We start from the raw sequence: 12,904 nt of genomic DNA on the forward strand, positions 1-12,904 counted from the left end.
TGCCGCTGCCGCCGGCCCCAGCCCCCGGCCCGGCCTAGGCCCTGTCGGCCGCCTTCCCCGGCCCCCTGCCTGGCCTAGCCCCTCTCGGCTGCCACCCCTGGCCCTCGGCCCCAGGCCCAGCCTAGGCCCTGTTGGCCGCTGCCCCCGGCCCCCGGCCCAGACAGAAGCAGATAGTCAGATTAAAAAAACTTGCCTGAAAATAATTATTTTGGAGTACAAATGTCACTGGTGGAAATGTGAGAAAACCATAGGGAAGAAAAGACAGCCATCAAATGTGCATTTCTGTCAGCTATCATGCTGGGCTAATGGAATTTAATCCCCTAGGGAAATTCTAAAAAGTGGTATAAGATCACAACTTCAAATTCTCTCACTTGAGAGGAAGCGAGTTATATATTTAGCCATCAACTCCCAGAGTGATCTGAATCCCCTGATCATTCCCAACACTTCTAGAAAATGTCCTATCAACCCAGGAGGCAGAGATTCACACTTGGAGACTTTGGAGGCTAGTCACAATATAGGGAGCTACTTGCAGTATTGGGAAGGGCACGGCAATAAATGTCTTCACTTTATATTGTTCAGGTCTTCCTCAGGCCCTACATTAAATGCACAGTTGTATTAATGTCACTGCTTCTTAAAGGTTGGTCACAATTTAAAAACAAAACAAAAACCAACAAATTACAAGTAATGGTGAATAAGGAACCCTACCTCTGTAACTGGTCCTGAGGCTGCCCACAGCTCATACCCTTTATCTTCCTCTTTTACTTCTCATACTAGATTTCCCTCAACTTGAGTCAGCACTTCAGCTGACAAGAGTGCTTTTCCTGTGAAATAAATCATAGCTTCATGCCTGAGAGTTTTGATCCTTTGATTACCACGTCTTTGTCAGATTGTACTTTCTGCAACTGGCATGTAAGGTTTTAACTCAGTAAAAGCATTCAGAGGTACCGTAGGAAATCTCCTTAGCTCCATATGTCTCCCTGTCCCAACACACAGCAGCCACCTGATCTCATGAAAACTGTGATCAGTTATCCCTGCCAGCAGAGTAACTCCATTTCTGTTCCTTGTTTTGCTGGCCTGAGACTCAATGTAAAACTGCTTGTTGCTGTCACTTAGTCACTAAGGTGTGTCCAACTCTTTTGTGACCCCATGGACTACACCCCTCAGGCTCCCCTGTCTATGGGAGCCTTGTATTTCCCAAGCCAGAATGCTGGAGTGGGTTGCCAATCCTTTTCCAGAGGATCTTCTCAACCCAGGGATCAAACCCAGGTTTCCTGCATTGGCAGACAGGTTCTTTACCACTGAGCCACCAGGGAAGCCCCAATGTAACTTAATTGAGTCAATAAATTTAAGTTTAGCGAAATCCTTCATATGTTCCAGTGTAAACATACCCCTCCCCTCAGAATCAGGACCTCTAATGCAGAGGCCAGAAGTTGCTCAATGAGGCAAAAATAAATCAATTGCATCACTAGTAGCAATAGAGAGACGGTACTCAGACAAAGGTGTTCCATCTATAGGGAATATTAAGAGTATTAGGGTCAAAGACTTTCATGGACATTTTGCTAATTATTGCACCATCTTCTCCATAGTTTTCATTGCATTTCTAAGGTACTATTCATAATCCCATTATAAGAAATCAATTTGCTAGCCCAGGAGTAGATTTTCTGGCCAAGACAGTGCAGACAGACAAGGAAAAGCCACACCTTTGTCAAAGCAAAATCTGCACCAGACAAAGTTAAACAGGCCCCAACGACCTTTTTCAAGACTATTTCAATAAAGAGAAAGACTGAATTCATCTCCACTGTTATAAAAGATGGGAAAGATTATAAACATTGGGATGAGCTACTGGAAAAGTATTGGAGGACTTTGTGGGTAGGGTTGATCTAAGGTATGTGTCCAGCACATTGAATTTTTCCTGAGTTTGCAAATCTTTTTCTCTTTAATTAGGCTATTTGTGTTTGTTAAGTGTTGCCTCATGAAGTTAGGCTCCCACTCTCCCTCAGAGACTCGGAAATTGGGGTGTTATCTCCTTTGATGTTTACATTTCAAAGAGATGGTTCCCAGGTCCTTGAGAAAGACATTTCCTGAGCTATAAAACTGACAAGAAGTTAGAAGCAGATTTACATACATTTCAAAGGAACAGGACAAGAATTTACAGTCCAGAAAGTTTTCTGAAGTAAATGCTCTAAGAAAAAGCAGGTCAGGGGTCTGTCGTTAGAAGAAACTTGTCTAAATCTGTTAAGCTGAGGGGAAATTTAAAGTCTCCTTGGTCATCCAGAATATGTATCAATCCAGCATGAGGATAAATTATTTACCCTTTGAGGATGGAAAGGATCCAGAGTAATCAATCTATCCCTGGGTGGCTAACTGAGTTGCTCAAAGGATGGTGCCTTACCAAAGGCTTCACTTAAGTCCCTACTGCTAATCTGTTGAGCATTCAGCAGTCACAGTATCTATTATAGATTCAATGAGAAGGAGTTCTTCCTGGGCCCAGGCATATTTACCAAGCCTGCTACTATGGATATTCCTTTCATTATAACAAAGCTTTAAGCACAAGGAAGACTAAGGACAGAACATTTTTGTTGTTTTCTGAGTTGTTTCATCAGCTATGCTTGTGCTAATAATTTTGTAATTGATTTTGATCAATGAATTTTATTAAGCCAATTTTAGGGATGGAGGTGTTTCAAAGTTTGATGGCAATTCCTTTAAGGGCTATGCTTTTACTATGTTCATTTTGATTCCTGGGGAATATATTTTTCAAGTTCCAACTCAGTGTACAGAACCTCCCAACTCTTGATATTCCTGAAATCCTAGGATTTGTATCTGTGTTAGCAATAGAGCTTAATTAATTAATTAAATTCTAACACAGGAGAAATACATGCACATCCATCATTGCTTTACAGTCAAGATTTTTTTTTTTAACATTTTACAACTTTCTTCATAATAGCCTAAACTCAGAATAACCTAAAAGTTCATAAGCAAGGGATATATAAATTTTGGAATGAGACATTATATAGCCATGAAAATATATGAACTAAAGTAACTAAAACCACTCAAAAGTGGGGATGGTTCACACAAACATTATGCCAAATAACTGAAGTCAGATCCAAATGAGTACATGCTATATAACTCCAGGAAGATAAAGTACAAAGCAGCCAAAACTATTGCATTGTGCTAGAGTTCAGGATAATGTTTAGAGAAAGAAATAGGGAGTTGGGATTGGAAAAGGCATGCAAGGGGCTTGTAGAATGCTGGAAAAGTTTTGTTCTTGATCTATTTGTGATTACAGATGTATCTGTGAGAAAAGCCTTAAGTTGTACTTCTTACTGTTTGATATATGTTACTGTATGTATGTTATGACTCACAATAAAAAAAAATAAAAAGAACAAAAATTAAGATCTCACAGTTGTGCATGCAAATCATTATATCTCAAAACATAATTAAACTTTTCTCATTACTTTGTAAAAATTGCTTAATTTGAATGTTTCTTTGTTCACCAAAAAGAATATATTATTATGTTATAAGAGTAAAATAAAGGGATATAAATTTTTCCTCATATGTTAACTTTTATTAATTAATTATTCTTTCTGATACATTAATTTCTTTTTACTGGTCACTGAGGTCTTTTTATTTTACACATAAAACCACTAAGTATGGTATTGCCTGTGGACACCTCAGAGATTATACTATAGATACTCATGAGTCCAAATAGTTGGTGGGAAGAGAGATGAGAAAAACAATGATTTGGGTTAATGACATGATTATAGAACTAAAGTTTCCAACAGGATTTCAGATGGTCAACTTGGCTTCTGAAGCAGTTCTAAGGATGCAGTGAGAGAACAATACAGGAATAATAGAAAGGAGTTAACTATCAGAAGCCCCTGTAAGTATCAAGGGCGATCTTGAACTATCTGTGCAAACATCAAGAACAACATTCTAACCAGCCAACTAATGACTGAAAGACTTCGGTGCTCCCCTGCCCCAAGCTTATTCGGCTTATCTGAAGCTCTTGCTAGCAAATTTAGCCTTGCTGCCCAGTTCTGCAGCAGTTATGAGCATCTGGTTGTACGTGGTAAAGCACTGGGATAGGCAAGGTACATCAGTCTTGATCTGCCCAGAGCAGGTCTCTCCCACGAGGTTGGCAGTGAAGATACCTTCAGTTTCCCCAGAGTTATGAGATACCATGACGCCCCCCCTACTGGACTGGGCCAGCTTGCACACCCAAAGAGACTTGGCTATGAGCCGATCTGGTACACTGTGAGCAGGAGGTAGTTGCATGATTTTTCAACCACAGTCTTGGAAATCTGCTTCAGGCTGGTCACTGAGAGACCATTCCCCACCATCTGGATTCCTGTCCTAGCAGTGAACTTCTGCCAATTTTCCCAGTCATTTTGGTTAAAAAGGTCTTTGATAGACAACGCTGGGTAGTTCTTGATGAAGGACTTATAAGGGTCTGACAACTGGTCAGGTGGGTGTACCTGCTGAGACTGCTGGGAGACTTGACATCCAGGTCATACTTCCCTGACCTCAAGAACTGAAAGGCAGTGAAGTCCATGCCAGTGACAACCTCATGGGTACACCAGCTGTCCTGAGCTCATTCTTCAGCACCTCTGGAGCTTCTTTACTCCCCAGAAGCAAATTTGCCTTCACCCTCCACATTGGTGGCATCTTTCCCATATTTCTTTTTGATGATGTTCTTCAGGTTGTTGTAAACCTCCGCTCCAATGTGCATGGCTTCCCTGAAGTTTGTTCCACCAAAGGAGAGGATCAGAGACTCCTGTGTGGCCAACTTGTTTCCAGTATGAGAACCACCACTGACCACACTGGAAGCTGGAACTGACAGGATGACTTTCAAATTGTCAGTCACATCAGCAATGTGGAGGTATGGGACTCCCCTTCTCAAAACCCTAGCTTTACAGATGGCCAGGGTCCCTCCCCAAATTAAGTTGGTACAGATAGTTTCCTCAATAGTATAGGCCAAGAGTATTATCTAAAGGAATTTTATAAAGTTAACAGAACAAATTAGTGTTTAGTCCAATAAGTAAAACACAAGTCACAATTTTGAGTACAACAAATGTCTGAAGATTTTTTTGTTCAAGCTTAATTGCTCACATGATACTATTTATTAAATGCAAACAAAAATCACCTTAATTAAAGATTATATGTATTTATATATATTTTCCAGAATCAATATTCTAGTTTATCTAAATACAAACTTCTTTATTCTTAATGAGTCTTTCCAATGTTTTGCATATTTTAAAGCTATCATAGGTGAAATTAGTAGTGGCTAAACTAAAAGGGCATTTTAAAATTTCAGCCTACTCGAAAGAGGAAAAAGAAAGATGGTGAATTCTGTTTTGTCTCAGAAAAAGGAATCATCCCTCTAAGGCAACTAATTTGGAATCAAGGAAAAATGAAACTCACACAACAAAGAGAATCCATTTTAATTATCTATGTGAAAGTAAAAATTATTTGTATAGGAACAGGAAACTCATAAGTTTGAATAACATATTATGATATAAACTTTATGGTGAACTCTATTTCAGTATCACCCATATTCATATTTATTTTCTTCTAAAATTTACCTTGCCTTTATTTATATTCAACATAATGTCACTATTATTCTTGCTTAGCTTCTCATTTTACTATAAAATAAAAAGTGTGCTAGATAAAATAAGGTCATATAAAGAAATGGAACTCCAGATTGCTAACTCTATTCAAGAAATCCCACTCATTTTAACCCAAAGTTCTGAATTAAATCATTGATTATATTCTCCTATATTACACATGAACTACAATGCTAATCAAACAGCACAAATATCAGTTTTTTTAAATACCAGATATCTCATAAGATAAACTTCAATGGAAGGTGTGTACTATTTTTGAAAGCTTTATTTATGTTGTCAAAAACATACTCCTTGTTTATATGTTTGGCATCAACTGGATAATATTGAGATCACTTCTTTAGTTATTGAACATGAGGAAAAAAACCAGTTTCTAAACACTATCAATTTGATGCAAATATTACAGTTTACAAAGTTTCCTCATATAATCTTTGTTACAAGATAGATGAGATAATCAGTACCAACCACAGACTTTGAAAGGGTAGGGATTAAGAAGACATAGCTACATAAAGAACACTTAAAATATATAATTTTTGACAAACTAAATCACAGGAGAAAATATTTGCAAATGATGTGACAGACAAGGGGTTAATATCCATAATATACAAACAGCTAATACAATTAAATACCAAAAAAACCCAAACTAATCAAAAATGGACAGAAGACATAAACAGACATTTTTCCAAAAAGGACATGTAGATGGCTAACAAGCACAAGAAGAGATGCTCAATATCACTAATTATTACAGAAATGCATATCTAAACCACAATGAGGTATCCTTCCACACCATTCAGAGTGGCTATCATAAAAAAGTCTACAAATAATAAATACTGGGGAGAGTCTTGAGAAAAGAGAACTGTCCTACACTGATGGCAGGAGTGTATAGAATACAGTGTGGAGGTTTCTTAAAAAGCTAGAAATGGAGCCGCCATATGATCCAGCAATCTCATTCCTGGTTATATATCCAGAAAAAAAATAAAAGCCTAATCCAAAAGGATACTTGAACCCCAAGTTTAGTGCAGCACTATTTACAAGAGCCGAGAAATGGAATAATCAAGTAGCCATCAATAAATAAATGGCTTAACAGTGTGAATGGAATATTACTCAGCCATAGAAAAGAAAGAAATATTATTATCTGCAGCAGCATGGATGGACTTAGAACATAATGCTTACTGAAATAAGTCAGATAGAGAAAGACAAATACTCTATGATGTTACTTATGTGTGGAATCTAAGAAATAACACAAATGAGTCTATAGACAAAACAGAAACAGACTCATAGACATAGAAAACAAACTTATGTTTACCAAAGAGGAGAGAGAAGAAAGGAGGAATGAATTAGGAGTATGATATTAATAGATATAAACTACTATATATAGATAAGCAACAAGAATTTACAATATAGCACAGGAAACTATATTCAATATCTTGAAATAACCTATAATGGAATATAATCTGAAGAAGATAACTGAATCACTTTGATGTACACTTGAAACTAATGCAATGTCAAAAATCAACTATACTTTAGTTTAAAAAAATCTTTCTGTGGTAGAGAATACTGTAACTTAATTATATTGTAGACTTGTATACAATTGAGTTATTGAAGTGTACTTTGAATTTTTTATAGTTTCTGATAGGGATTTATGAGCCTAAATATTGGTTTGTATTGCTTAATTGCCACACATTCACCTAAATGAAACAAATCTCTAATTAAGAAGCAACTTACTAAGAAACAATTTTGATAAAAGAAATCAGGTTCCCCCACTAATTACCTTTAAATTTCATAGGACAGTGATCAAGAAATGACTCTTACACCAGATAACCATAATGCTGAAGAAGCACAGGCTTTGCAGATAAAGTGATCTGTGTATGAGGGTCAAGGATAATCAGACTTGATTATTTTATCTATTCAGTTCAGTTCAGTTCAGTTCAGTTGCTCAGTCGTGTCCGACTCTTTGCGACCCCATGAATCGCAGCATGCCAGGCCTCCCTGTCTATCACCAACTCTCGGAGTTTACCCAAACCCATGTCCATCGAGTTAGTGATGCCATCCAACCATCTCATCCTCTGTTATCCCCTTCTCCTCCTGCCCCCAATCCTTCCCAGCATTAGGGTCTTTTCCAATGAGTCAACTCTTCGCATGAGGCGGCCAAAGTATTGGAGTTTCAGTTTCAACATCAGTCCTTCCAATGAACACCCAGGACTGATCTCCTTTAGGATGGACTGGTTGGATCTCCTTGCAGTCCAAGGGACTCGCAAGAGTCTCCTGCAACACCACAGTTCAAAAGCATCAATTCTTCAGCGCTCAGCTCTCTTCATAGTCCAACTCTCTATTATCTATCTGTAAATTCTAAATGTTAATAGCTATTCAAAGCTTAAAATAGAACCTGCTATTGGGCTTTCCCTGTGGCTCAAAGGGTGGAGAATCTGCCCGCATCACAGGAGACACAGGTGATGCGGGGTTGATCTCTGGGTCAGGAAGGTCTCCTGGAGAAGCAAATGATAACCCACTACAACATTCTTGCCTGTAAAATCCCATGGATTTTACAGAGGAGCCTGGTGGGCTACAGTCTATGGGGTCTCAATGAGTTGGACACGACTGAGCACATACAAAGCACAACATAAATCAGACAAGATGTCTAACATTATAACATCAATGTTACAAAATGCTTATAAGGATCCCCTTGGAGCAATATTTCCCAGTGTCTTCTGATAATCAGGAACAACCCTCAGTATATCACTCACAGTAGAATCACTTTTTTAAAAAATCTGTAATATTTTATATCTGTCCACGTGTTTTCAAAACATTTACACAGAATCTCCCTCACTTAAAGGAATATCAATCCTCAACCCCTTACAACTCATTTCAGTACCAAGTACAGAAAAGGAATATTAATTTAGTAGAATAAATGAAAAGGTAAATGAATGAAGAAATAAATATCAAGAAGTGGTTGTTAGTATAAAGTTTCCTTTACGTAATTCATATTTCAACAACTGTGAGCTTCATTTACTTTGTTTCAAATTTATTGGAGATTTTTAGGAAAGAAATCACTAGATAAAGTTAGTGGCATATGAAATAAAATGCTTAGGAAGTAAATATAAATGTGTTATCACATTACATGTTGTTGTTCAGTGGCTAAGTTGTGCCCGACTCCTTCTGATCCCATGGACTGCAGCACGCCAGGCTTCCCTGTCACATTACATATTGCCCATCACATTACATTACATATGTGTGTCTGTGTGTGTGTGTGTGTGTGTGTGTGTGTGTATTTTGTTCTTGTGCTGTCTCCTAGTTAGCTTGGTTTGAAAAATAATTATACCTATCTATTTAATGTATAATTATCCAGTGCATGTTTATGGTAAAGGATGTTGTGAAGAAAGAACAGTTTTTGAGGTTGGATTGGATATGTTGGATAACAGAGGTAGAACTTGCCCATGTGCTGTCTAGCTACCCCATCATCCAACCAACTACCTGTAATTATAACCAACAGTTACCAGAAACAAAATTTAAAAAAAAACCCTATGGTCAGCATCCTTCTACGGAAACATGCCTGCCTAATGGCAAACAAAATTCACCTCAGTTATCTATAAACAAGGACTGTCATCCAGAAATTAACAGATTTCAAAGGAAAATCAATATTATCTAAAGTGAAATTTCAAGAAAAATAGTTTAGAAAACTGTTAAAAAGAAGTATGTAATTTAGTGAAAGAATATATTTTAAGAAGAGAATTTTAAAAACTATATCAATAGCCTTGACATATTAAGGAGTTAACTTTTGAACTTTTAGTCATAAACAGGTTAATATTTTTAAAATGAGCCAATAAAATGGAATGCTTAGATGTAGTAAAACATTTTTTAGACAGAAAAAGAACTGGAAGAAAAAGTTATTAACAGTTACTAATTGCTACTAACACTCCTCAAATATACACATACATGAAAAAAAAGTTGAGACAGGGCCAATGCATATAGGGGTTCCAGTTTTCATGAGAAAGGAGTTTGAGATTATCAGAGCAATAATGGATGAGGGAAATAATTGCCTCAGAGAAGGGTTATCAAAGGCAGGAATAATCAGTGGTCTTCAAATTGAAAGACACAAGTGAGTAGAAGAGTGAAAGGGGTTACAATACGTTGATATGTACAAACAAGCTTTGAGAAAGCCAAAGATCAAGAAAAAAAGTTTACTAAAATAATAAGCAAGAAAGACTGATTATTTAAAATGAATAAGAACTGACTTTGTATAGAGTCTCCACAGGAACTCTGATTAAATGATATAAAATTATTAAGGAATGCATCTGTATACACATTTTTAAAGTACCTAAATATTGACAAGATGAGGCAGAGAAATGATTTGAGACATGAAATTTTGAGAGTATTTATTTCCTCTGCATCTTTCCAAGGAAAATAATTATATTTTTTTAATCTGAGAAATAGGGACAATGTAGACTCTGAAAAACAAAACATTACTGAAAAGGGTACAATTTAAATATGAATCAAATTGAGAAAAAGAAATATTTTGAGCAAGTGATATGATAAAAGAAAATGAAATCTATTGTTTATTTTCTTGGAATACTAAGTGCTACAAATATGATTTCATAAAATAACATTTTATCCTCTTTTTAATATCTTTTTTAAAATTTGTTTTAGTTGGAGGATAATTACTTTACAGTATTATGATTGTTTTGGCCATACATCAACATGAATCGGCCATAAGTATACATGTGTCATCCCCGTCCTGAAACCCCTACACACCTCCCTCCCCACCCTATCCCTCTAGGTTGTCACAGAGCACTGGCTTTGGGTGCCCTGCATCACACATCAAGCATACGCTGGTCATTTATTTTACACATGGTAATGTACATGTTTCAATATTATTCTCTCAAATCATCCCACGCTCTCCTTCTCCCACTGAGTCCAAAAGTCTGTTCTTTTCGTCTGAGATACAGACGTTTTCTTATTTCTGCAAGTTCATTCGCAATACCTGTTTATACAACATCCAATACAACAAATCATAAATTAAAAAGCTGAGTGTTTGGATTTTAACCTTTAGAATCTTTAATCTTTACAGAATAATAGCAGTATTCTTACATTAAGGCTAGAGCAGAATATGATGTTTTAAGTCTTGACAACTGAAAAAATGATATGACTGGCAGTTAATGAGATATTTGTGGAGTAAAAGGTTATATTGAAAGAAACTTAATAAGTATATACCACTCCTGAATAATGAATTAAGGGGAAAGTTTTACAGTTAAAAAATATAAGACTAACCAAAAAAGAATCATGCCTTTCTGAAAAGTTTGTAAGAAGAAATAAGTTGGAGATTGTATAAGTGTGCTAAAAAACCCATTTTTCAGAGCAGGGTGCCAATGGTCACTACCAAATTAGATAAATCAAGAAAGGAGGAACAAGTCTATGTATCTGCAAATATTGTTACAGATTCCATTCCAGTTTATTTAAGCAGAGGGGGATTTCTTAAATAATTTTAGACATCTCAGAGCATTTTCCGGAGAAGGCAATGGCACCCCACTCCAGTACTCTTGCCTGGAAAATCCCATGGATGGAGGAGCCTGGTAGGCTACAGTCCATGGGGTCGCTAAGAGTCAGACACGACTGAGCGACTTCACTTTCACTTTTCCCTTTCATGCACTGGAGAAGGAAACGGCAACCCACTCCAGTATTCTTGCCTGGAGAATCCCAGGGATGGCAGAGCCCGGTGGGCTGCCGTCTATGGGGTCGCACAGAGTCGACATGACTGAAACGACTTAGCAGCAGCAGCAGCAGCAGAGCATTTTCAGGAGTGCTTGAGAGTCAATCCTGGATACTTCACAGCTTGGCACAAAGCAGTCAGATGCATGGAATCTAGAAAACAACTAACCACAGTGTAGGACTCCTCCAGCTCGGACAATAATGTCTGTGTCATCATCGCTCTACACACATGACTCTCAGGGCTTGTCGCCCCATGGAAGTGTCACACAGCTGCCCTTGAAGAACAAAACACCCTGTGTGCTTCTTAAAACAAGTGTATACCAGCCACCAGGTGTTGCTCATTTCTGTATCCAAGTTCAATAAGGAAGCATCTAATCAGTAAAAATGTCAGTCATATGCTTACATTCTAGAGACAAGTGAGTCTCCAGAAATGCAGAATGTTAATTTTTAGAAATGTTAGTGTTACTTTTTTTTTGGCTTAAAACATAAAAAAATTATTCTCATTGCTAGAGCCCAGAGGTCTAAAACCAGGTATCAGAAGGACTATACTTCCCATGAAGTCTCCAAAGGAAGATTCTTCTTTGTTCTGGTGGCCCCAGGCACTCCGGTAAACACATCACACAAATCTCTGCCTCTGTGTCTTTCTTTTTAAAAAACATTTCTAGAAATTATTATAGAGACAAACATTACATAGAACTGTTCCCTAAATTTTCCCCCAACATTATCATTGACACATAACATATGTAAGTTTGAGGTATATGATGTGATCATTTGATTCATTTACCTAGTGCAAAATGATCACCACAATAAACTTTTAATACATTCATTCTCTTACATAGTTACAGTTTTATTGTATTGTATAGCGTAATTCTAAAGAAGTGATTATAAATTAATATCCCAAATATTTACAATTTCACTTAGGTATTATAATTATATGAAAAAATATAATATCCTCAGAATTTTATGTTAAGTATGTTTTACTATACATATGTGTAAAACAGAATAAAGGGAATTCCCACTTAAAATGGAGTCAGGAGGTCAGAAGGGGAAGCCCTCAAGCACTACCATTCCAAGTCAGTGACAGACCTCAAGAGGAAGCATTAACTATAGACCCTCTAGAAAGAATTCTCCTTGCCCAGCATCCAGCCCAGCCAATGGGAAACACCACATCATCCTGAACTCCTATTAAGTGAACCTTGGTTCAAAACAACCTCTCCGAATTTCCTTTTTTTTTATGTAGTAGCATTCCTGTTCTTTGCTTATTAGACTTGCCACTGGCTTTTGCTGTGGGTTGCTTGTCCTAAATTGCCATTCATTCCTCTGCTATTCTTGAAAATAATCCATTTTGTTGGCAAAACAATAATCGTTGTTGTTGTTGTTGTTTTAAGGTAATAACAATAATAACAGTGTTCTGGAGCAGATTTTCTAAGCAAAATAATTATACTCACCAATAAACTAATACTGACATTTCCTCAAATTAAAAACAATAACTATAACTACAGTTTACGGAATACTTATCTCCCAAGTATTGTTTTCTGTACCTTCTCTTGTTTAATTCCCATAGCAGCTCTCAGATCTAG

At 37.0% G+C, this 12,904-nt stretch overlaps 1 pseudogene; it reads right to left on the bottom strand.

Moving 5' to 3' along the window:
• Positions 1-3,993: 3,993 nt before the first annotated feature.
• LOC145525208 (alpha-enolase pseudogene) lies at positions 3,994-5,606 on the bottom strand (annotated as a pseudogene).
• Between the last annotated feature and the right edge of the window lie 7,298 nt (positions 5,607-12,904).

The sequence above is a fragment of the Giraffa tippelskirchi genome, chromosome 11 (assembly GCF_054371585.1).
Source record: "Giraffa tippelskirchi isolate mGirTip1 chromosome 11, T2T-mGirTip1v1.2.pri, whole genome shotgun sequence".
NCBI lineage: Eukaryota > Metazoa > Chordata > Mammalia > Artiodactyla > Giraffidae > Giraffa > Giraffa tippelskirchi.